The sequence below is a fragment of the Ylistrum balloti genome, unplaced genomic scaffold, assembly GCF_031769215.1.
Source record: "Ylistrum balloti isolate Yb309-2 unplaced genomic scaffold, AGI_CSIRO_Ybal_v1 Utg369850, whole genome shotgun sequence".
In the NCBI taxonomy this organism is placed as follows: domain Eukaryota; kingdom Metazoa; phylum Mollusca; class Bivalvia; order Pectinida; family Pectinidae; genus Ylistrum; species Ylistrum balloti.
In genome coordinates this window covers 2,269,231-2,279,498 of record NW_026782003.1, presented here as the reverse complement: position 1 = coordinate 2,279,498, position 10,268 = coordinate 2,269,231, and positions in this window count along the sequence as shown.

The following is a 10,268-nucleotide window of genomic DNA, read 5'->3' as shown; positions in this document are numbered from 1 at the left end:
AATTATAAGGCATAGAGAAAACACATCATATGCCAACGTATTGAAAACTTGGGGAAAGTCATCAATCCTCAAGGTGCTAATTCTGACAGATTCATTTGTCTTGTTACTTAAAAGTGTGTCATTTTAAACATTTGCTTGGTCGATTTATTGATAAATAAGAATAGTTATTTTTTTTGTATTTATGATTTTCATCATTTTCGGTTCTTGAATTTAAGATCAGTACGTTGTATACATCAATGAGTCGGATTTCGTCGTATTCGGAAAGATAACTTATTGTTGTTAATCACCGAAGATCTATTGCAATGAAAGATATAAATTATATAGGAATTCAACGATATATGCTACATGACCTTATATTTCACATATATATATAATATATTGATATATAATTTATCAGTGTAAAGACGTATACAAACAAACACATCTATGAACAGGGATGAAAACATTTTTGAAAGAAAATTTACGTATTGTATTTTGCATTCGATATGAAGCCATCCTATTTACAAATGTCATTCTGTTTGGATTTTTTTTTCAAGTATTTAGAAACTAATTTGGATGGTTAGTGACCTTCTGTATACATACTTGTGCACTGAATATCCTCCCGGAACCAGACACCATCCGTTCAGATAGATGTAGCCGGGTTGTCTCCCGATACAAGAATAGCTCCTACATCACACGTGTATGATCTGGATGATCCTGTTCCCGACACGGATGTGCAGGCTATATATGGTGGGTCAGGACATGGAATTTCTGAAATCATTCATACCGAAAAGTGATAATAAATGCTTAATTAGTTACTCAAAGTAAACATGTCTATCTTAGGGCATTGGGAGGTATGAAATAAATGATCAATGTAACCCCCTATACAGCTGTTTTCTCCACATCGACTCGTTAGTGATTCCAATGGCCTCCTGGATTATTGAAGTCGATGACACTGACGGATAGGTAGAACTAAATGCCAAAAAATAGCTTGGTAGTTTTATCAACCTAAACATTCAATAACATTTTTTTTAAAGTCATGTACATATGTATATTGTAAACCGTGCTGTGCAGTAGGTGTATTACCAAAATATTGCATGCAGTAGTTGTATAACTTGAAACATCGGTAGGTCATGCGTAAGAGACGGACAATATTGTTAAGACAGGTGGCGAAGTAGGAATACAATTGTCTCTCGTCAAATGTGGACAAAAAGAGTGTGTAATTAAGGTCATATTATCGGTATACTGTATTGATTTAATAATGAAGTTAACTGTGCGAAGTTTTAAGCTAAATTTTCAGTCGGAATTCGTAAAACAATAAAACATGGAAATCTATGGCTTATAACTCTTCCACTCCTAATAAAAATCATATCATTTCCGACTTCATGTATTACACAAATAATGACAAGTGTTGTTGCCTGACAAATCCCTGTAGTATATGATTACAAGTCGAACGTAGGTTTCGATATGCATATTCTCGTGACTATATTTGATATTGGTCATAGGAAAACCTCAAATGAATTCAGAGATTCAATATGTGACCTTGTTTCTTTCAGGAAAATGTGTCAACATTTTTATAATATACATACAGTTTTGATTAAATGTTCGACAGTGACCTCAGTAGCTGATAGCTAACTGATATATAAAAGATGTAATTGATTACATACCCTTTCCTGGTGACACGCTAATTAACGTGAAATACACCACCATGGATCATTATCAAAGTAGCCATTTTCGTCGGAAACATATTACCCAGTCTTCCCGTCGGAGTTACGTCTTTATTAGTCACGTGTGCAGCGATTCCTTGCTGCATTCATGCAACACATAGCAGTAGTATGTGTAATGTTTACACTGATAATAGATGCCGTCATGGGTCAGTAGTCAGGAACAAGCCATGCCACGAAGGAGTGAGCAGTAGTCTTGTTTATATAACACACTTGTCAGAATATGCATATCTACTTAACGTTCTTCTGAAATGATTATATATAACATATATTTAAAATACAATATTCGTATAATTATGAAATTGATTGAATTATGAAGGTAGTGCACATTTCTCTTAATTTGTCATTTCTTTCAATCATTTCTGAATTTCATCAGTTGCCTCCAAAAAAAGCTGAAGATGAAAAAGTTTAAGGTCCGTAGCATCAGCGACGAGTCCAAGGAGGATGAAACAGCTGTAGGATGCAGTTTAAGTCATAATAAGACTCTAATTATCTTCCTCTAAATATATTTAGAAGGTGTTTTTCTTTTATGTGTTTTTTTAAAAATAATTTCTGTGTTGAGTTAGGATTGAGTTAATTTGTTTTCATTTAAAATAGAAGCCGTGCATTTATATAAATATGAAACCTTTGACTTAAAGACTTATTGGCATGTCTCAAAGGTTTTTTTTATGTTTTTCATTATAGCCCTTTAAGCAAAGATAAGTTATACATAGCTGTTTGCAACATATAAGTATATTCAACAGACATTTCTCTCGGTCCAGTTCTATAAATATATAATATTATTTGTTAATAGTGTACCTACAGCTGTACCTTGATGACTGACTGCCGCCCTGTCTATCAAACTTTTAAAAATAAAACAGCTCTTGTTCTGTGTAATATCCATTATTAGTTTCATAAAACAGTTCGATAAAATTAGGTAAACAAGGATTGGATATCAATGAAGCAGATATCTTTCTAGTTTTATTGTGAAGGACATTTATTTTGATATTTAGAAAAAAAAAGTTTCCAATTGCGAGCAAAGGAAACATATATCTATCCAGTTAGATATAGAAATATGACAGCCGTTGTAAGTTGTTCATTTAAAGTTCTGAGAGCCATTAAGTGAGGTTTTTATTATTATTTTTTTTTTTCATTTTTAATTATCTATCTTATTATTTAAAGATATTTTTAATCAAAGACAAGTAGATTTTAACAACATGGCTACCACTGGAATTGACAGGTATTAAAACCTATGGTACTTGAATGTTAAAATGAGTTCTTTCTTTAACCGGGGTACCTTATCACTACTAGTATATTGTATCTATTACACCTGATCACACCTGGACAACAAGAGAATACAAATATGTCGACTGAATTTTATCCGTACTCAAAATCAGTTAAACTTGGGCAAATTAAGAAAGACTTACAAGGAGACACACGGAAATATAGAGAGATTTTAACTAGGTGTTCTGAATGGTTGGCGTCTCCTGCTAAATCGATTATACCCGTCATTGAAATCTGATAATTACAAAAGGGCGTCAACTTCTCAAATGAAATAGGTTTGGGGTTGTGAAATCACCAGTCATTCAAATGAGCTCGAAATACATTCACACGACAGATTTTTACATAATATACCTATGTGCTATTTTTGATATATGAACTCTCGATATGTAACGTATATGTCATAAGAGGACGATGGCATGACGCTACACACTCGTGAATCACAGAATAAAGGGACAAAATTAATAGCACTTAGTAATACTTCCATTCCAGTTCTTTTCTCTCAGTGGTATACAGGTTATTTTGCCAGTTAGTGTTTCCATCCTAGTCTTCCATTCCCTATTTTATACGATGGGTACTTTTTGTATCTGTCTAATGAAGATTGTACTCTTTCCTATGTTTTCCGAATAGGGATTCCATGCGTTTCAACTATCACAAGAACTAGTTCAACAGTCTATATGTATCAGTAATTCGAGTTGTCTCCCTTGCAACAATGATCGTATTTTATAGATCGACACATACAGACAAGCAATACTTTGAAAACAGATGATGATCATTTCGATTTTTATGACTATCAAGGTTGGACTCACGCAGGGGATCACAAGTTCGGCCGAAAGTACACATGACTGCTATATTACCAGGAGGATGGTCGGATGGCTCAGTAGTAACCTAATCAACTTTCACCTAGTCGACCACGGTTCAAATCGGACATGAAAAAGTTTGACGGCACTTTCCTGATCTCTCGGATTTCTCTAAGGTCTCCTCGCACAGTTAGGCCCCTCGCTCGTTTCCGTCCGGACCAACAATAGTGGTTAATATAAGCTTGTAGATAAACAGTAGTTAAGTTAATTTATGTTAATTTCTATATAGATTTCTGTTAATTTATCGTTTATTACATTTTAAAATGGGAATTACTTGATATAATTCAAAATAAGAATTTCTATATATTCATAAAATTGCCACTTGCATATCAATTAGTGGCATTGCACCCCAACTAATATCGTAATCAAAACACATGTGGATGCAGAAGGGGCTATTTTATCGTCAGAGTAACTCTTTGATTGTGATAGAGGCAGGGTACACACAGCCCATAAAACCTGTAAGTTTGAAGCATTACTAACTCGATTGAAAGAAGCATCATTTATCTCCTTATAGTATTACGCCCTTGACCAGCTCAAGACAGAGACATCAGCCCATTGGCCGAAACTCCTTTGGCTAATGTCTATTTAAGGGGTGCACAAGAGTTTGATACCAAACCAGTCATAGCATGATCTTTTCATCGCTCTTTTTGTAAACACTAAGATACGATTGAACCGTTCAACAATCGTTTATAACAAAATAAATAAAAAGGGAAATCAGATATTGTCTGTCCGTGAACAGATGCAATGAAGTTAATATATATATATAACAAACGTAAAATTACTTTTTAATAGTCGATATTTAAAAACAATTACAGTTATGGTTAAAGCACGAATGATATTAGCGATTCTACATTGAAGCGGGTTGGGTATCCTTAAAAGTTACTGTGTTGTCGCTACTGGCAAAGTTAGAGTATCTGGAATCCGATGTACCATGAAGCATGGAGTTTATTAAAAATTAATAAACAATTTGTTTAGTTTTTTAGATAATAAATCCTTTGGAGCATGAGGTCAATTTACCGACTACGCCATTCGAGTTCTCATTCTTATTAATATCATAATTTCCTCTCAACAGTAACAGCATTCAAAGTCAGATAAACCATTTACCTTATGTAATATACGCTAATAACCATCTATTTATCAAGTTATGGATGGAGAACCCATGACAACTGTAAATATGTTCTATAAAATGTTACTCTAGGGAAAGCTTCTAAATCGATACACTCGTCATCATGTAAATCCAGATCGCGAATAGATAGTTGTTACATGTGTTTTCTGTAAAACTGACAATGAGGTTATAAATAATGCAAAGGCAATACACTAATTAGAGCCCAACTTGTTATTACTTATAAACAAATTGGCATTTACTCTTTAGAATATTATATTGTATCTGGTTGGTAATTGTTTACGGTGTAGATGGAAGGGAATTAATTCCTGCTCGGCGATACACACAATATGCCGCTTAAAGTATCAATTGGTACTTATAATCAAATAGAATATTTTCCTGATAATGAATGAATCGCATGCGTTCTCTTATGCATTTCTCTTTGTCCTCGATCGCAAGGGAATACTTACCCGGGCAGACACTACATCACCACGGGTCATAAGTTCAGCGACCGATGGGTGATTATATTTTTTGTTTAAATTTACAAACACAAGTTTCAAACCATTTGGCTATCACGCCTGAGACAAGAAAAAAATGTTGAAAGTATGATAGGTTGGTATGCATATGGTTTTTGATTGGGAAAATGCTGATCGTTTCTTTAAAACTGTCTTTTTGAGGCAGCTTGCCATTTGAAGATGAATTTATTGTAGATTTTTTCAAAAGAGACTATCATGCTAGTGAAGTTATTTGTCACTTCTTGTATATCAATGTAGTGGGGTTTTTTTTTGTGTTTTTTTGGTGTTTTTTTTATAAGGATAACTGTTTGGTGGCAGCGAACAGATATGTATTCCTATACTAGATATAAAAGACATTACAACAAACTGTACTAACCTTGTATCTTAAACTGTGATAACTATATAGTCAGTTGACACCAGTACCCTGTATGTAACAGTTATCACAATTTTTACTCTTCTCTTGTATTGTTGCTTTATCTCTACCCAACTACATGGTTCGATAACGTCGCAACGCAATGCTGCCTCTCAAAATTATATGCAATAAAGGCACGTGGAAGATAACTAGGAAATAATGAAGTTCCCCGATATATCGTGTATTACCGTGGAACGTGTCATTACAACGACCTGTGCTAAGTCTTCCAGGATGGAAAACATGTTATTTTTTTCCGAAAGAATCTGATTTTATTGTCCTATTCACTTCCGCGTTTTTCTTTATTATTTCTCAAAGTTTGCACTTGATTACTCGTGCTTTGTGAGAACAGATAATTAAAATAATGATATATACAGAAACATATACGATATCATTAAACTGTTAAAGTGTATTCTGTTTTTAATCTGTTGAACTTTTAGGGGCATATTATCATTGTCGATGATTAATTCTTCATGTAATATCAATGTTGTAAGCGGCGGTAATTTTTCAACGCACTTGCCGGAAAAAATTTCCCTGTTGTCATATCAACTTGTTTTGACATACATATAATTTTATATAAATTTCGCTGACAAACAAGAAGACACTTTGTTATTTATTGCCGAGAAATGACATTGTGAATTTCCATTGATTACCCGATAAGTGATGGAAGGACAGTTTGTATTTACAAGGGTTTGCTGATACCGAACCATGGTCCGAGATGTCGAGTATTCGTTCGACTGTACTCTATATGATTTGCTCTGTTGAACACTTCTATCTGAAATGCCGTGATGCTTATTTATGTTTTATGAAGCGGCAAATAAATGTAGCATTATCATGGTTAATAATTAAGTATATCATAGTCTAATCTATGTCGTTGGCATACGAGGTCTCTAACACAAACAGTATGGTGTGTAGATGATAATAAAGTATTGACAAAATACTGTCTTACAAATGTACTCATTTCTGCGTTTGATTATTTTTAACCCTTACATGACACTGGCATTGACTTGCAGGTAGTGTTATTCATTGACCATGGACCATAACTGAAACATATGAATTAAATTGGTATATATTGTGTTTTGTTGATGTCCCATTAATAGTGAATGGCCATCGCTACATGCGAGTCTGCGTCTATAATCCATCCTATTCTATAAAAGAAGATATTAGTTTGATCCACTCATTTACATAGTTCAAAAAGGAAACACTTTTTGTTATATCATTTCAATGTTTCAAAAAAAAAGTTTTCTTTCATCTTTTTGATATTTCAAAAAGAATATAGTTTCATTCCATTAAGTTAAGTGTTAAGTGAAAAATAAAATTTTAAGTCTTCGCTGCAATGAAATTTTCAGACATGCTGAGGTGTTCAATAATGAATTTCATGAAGTATTTTTCTCGACATCCTGTAATTCAAAGTAGCCTGTCCAATACCCTCCTGGTACATGAGAATACTTTTAAACAAAACTTTGAACTGGCATATAGACAAAATGAAAATGATATATACTCGTATTCCAAAATTGTCGTTACAACTTGACTAATATTTATATTGTTATTCTGTTTTTCTGTCGCTCATTAATGTTTAATTTGTTCTTCGTTCATCAGCTTATTCAGATTTCAGTGAACAGCCGCAGTCACATAATTGTATTTTATTCGTAAATCACGACAACTTAACTGCACGTGGTCGTATGTGAAGATTTTCAATTTAGTTTCTCTTTTTATAACTAAAAACGATTTCAAAAATGCAATTATCACATATCTAAAAAATTTAGTTTAGGGAAACAAATAAAAACGATTGAGATAAAAGATGAATTTGCAACACATCAAACCTGCTTTTAAAAAAAGCCACATGCAATGCACAATATCTTGTTTTCTTGTAACCTTTGCAAAAGAAAGAATATTGATAATCATGCAACGTGATCTCTAAAAGACATTGCTTAGTGTGTAGGTAATAAGGATATTTGCAATGCTTGTCTTGACATGAACATTGACTGGTAAATATATTTATTCAATAAACATGAAACATAATTGAAACTCATATATATTACAAAACAACATAATGTTATAATGATAAAAAATTGTATTCTTTTGATAAAGAATACGTCTATAAATCTATATTATCTTTGATGCTTTAAGACAAAATTTCTATCTCATTATTCATATAATAATGAATTCGCTCTTTAACGGTGTTTTGTTATGCGATTTTAAATTTCTTTTATTTTTGACGTATGAAAAGGTCTCAGAGACTTTCTTGTGCCATTTCCTTTTGGAAAAGATCTAGAAATCTAACAAAAACATCTTCAAATATCTTCAGGACTAAGTCAATAAAATTGCCGTTTGTTTCCACTGGCTGGCAAATGTCATGACCATAGCTGTTCTACCAAATATTGAGAAAGAATTTTCAAAAGATTTTGTCATTCATTAACATAAACACAAAACAACGCATAGCTTTGAACTAGAATTAAACATATACAATGTACTAGGCAAATTAATAAATAATCAATACTGATTGCATTGATATCAGGATTGCACACGTGACGCACAAGTGCCAATGACAACATGGTTAAATTGATTAAAAACATGATATTTTCGGAAATAAATCAAATATATATCAATTAAACATGGAAACGCAATCAAGTTTGTAGTTTCAATGTGATTTCATCATTTGCTCTGCAGTGCGTTATCTCCTGTCTTGCTGTTAATAATAAATAGACCATCGTCTGTGGATAATTTAAACAGGGTAATAACAATCCGCTCGCTGATGCGGCCGATTCACATGTTTCCGTTTGATTGATATCAGTGATCAGTGTAAATAGCACTTTCATCAAGTTTGCCTTTGAAATCAAACCCTTATGCGCCAGTGCGTTGTCAGTCTAGGAATGGATAACACGTTACACTAAATGGATAACAGGTCACACAAAATGCATTAAATAAATTAACAATAAAGAACAGTAAATAACTAACCGAATTGACTACAGTACATTGTTACCATCTTGTGTATTTTTTGGTCTATAACCTGTTTACCCTCTCATAACAGTATTTGCGACCTTAGTGTGCCTAGGATTAGAATACAGATGAAAAAGTTTGTCGATTCCATACCAACTTTGCACTACCCACATTAGTGCTAGTACTCTCCACACTGGTTATATGTGTGATGAAGGTGACAGTGTAGTAATCAAAATATCACACTCTAATCTTCTACTGGAGTTGTTGTAAGACCTTCTATTCTGTTACAAGTAAATAAGGTTTCTTATAATTCAATACTATGCATCTTTACAGTAAATATTATATTTCTTAAAAGACAATAAAATGATGTCTCAATCATTATTATGGATCCATCTTCATCCTTAGCCATGTCGTCTCTTCTATGGCTAAATCTAATTATTCAGTATTTCAATAGAGAAAAATTCTTGCATTGTTTATCTCGGTATAGCAAAAGGTACGACTCCACTGCTCAACGCGAACATGATTGAATGCACGTAATAACTACGGTTGCAATATTATCAAAATTTTCTACAAATCTGATTACTGTAAAACGATGCATTTTCGTTAGGTTCAATTTTCAAGTTTTTTCCAAAGATTTGCATACACTTGGTCCCTTGAAGAAATAAAGACCAATCAATCTACTAATACAAATTTCGTGAACATACAAATACATGGATTAAGAGTATCCACGAAATCTTCGAAAAGAAATATCCCAAGGAAAATGGATGATTCTACATTACACAATGCGCAACCAATCGCATATATACATTCAAATTTACAATGCCCTAGTATTTGTTGTACCAAAATAGATCTTCTAAAAAGACATATCCTCACGCAAGAAACAAAGTTTATGTTTCTATAAACGATATCCAACGGTATTTAAACATGTTTTGATGTGATCAAAATATCATGAGGGTAAAGAAATTAACTTATTTGTGCTGAAATTGCAAAAATTAATCTTTTACTAACATGAACTCGAAACTATAAAAATAGACGAATTGACAATTAGTTGGTTATTCGCTCAAAATCAATATTTTGACCGTTAAGGGACGCACAGTGGATATGAAATTTCCACCGTATTATTTGTATTTTATAAAAACAAGTACTTAGATGACACAATAATGCTATTCTCTCTTGACTTCACCAATCAAAGGGAGTCAAAAAGTATAATACTATTCCGTCAAGCATATCAGTGAAAATCGAATCATATCCAAACAACGTGACATTACACATATCAAAATTACAATCCAACAAGAATATCTCATGAGAACGAAGATCCTTATACTATGAAAAGTATTAGAATTGAGAAGGGTAAGATAACACGAGAGAAAGCGTGATATCTCAAGGAAGTGTTACTTTGACATGGACACTTGACAAGGTACTTCTCCAGAAATCTTACCGTTCCGGGTCGCAACTAGGTCTGCCACGAAGGCAGGGTTT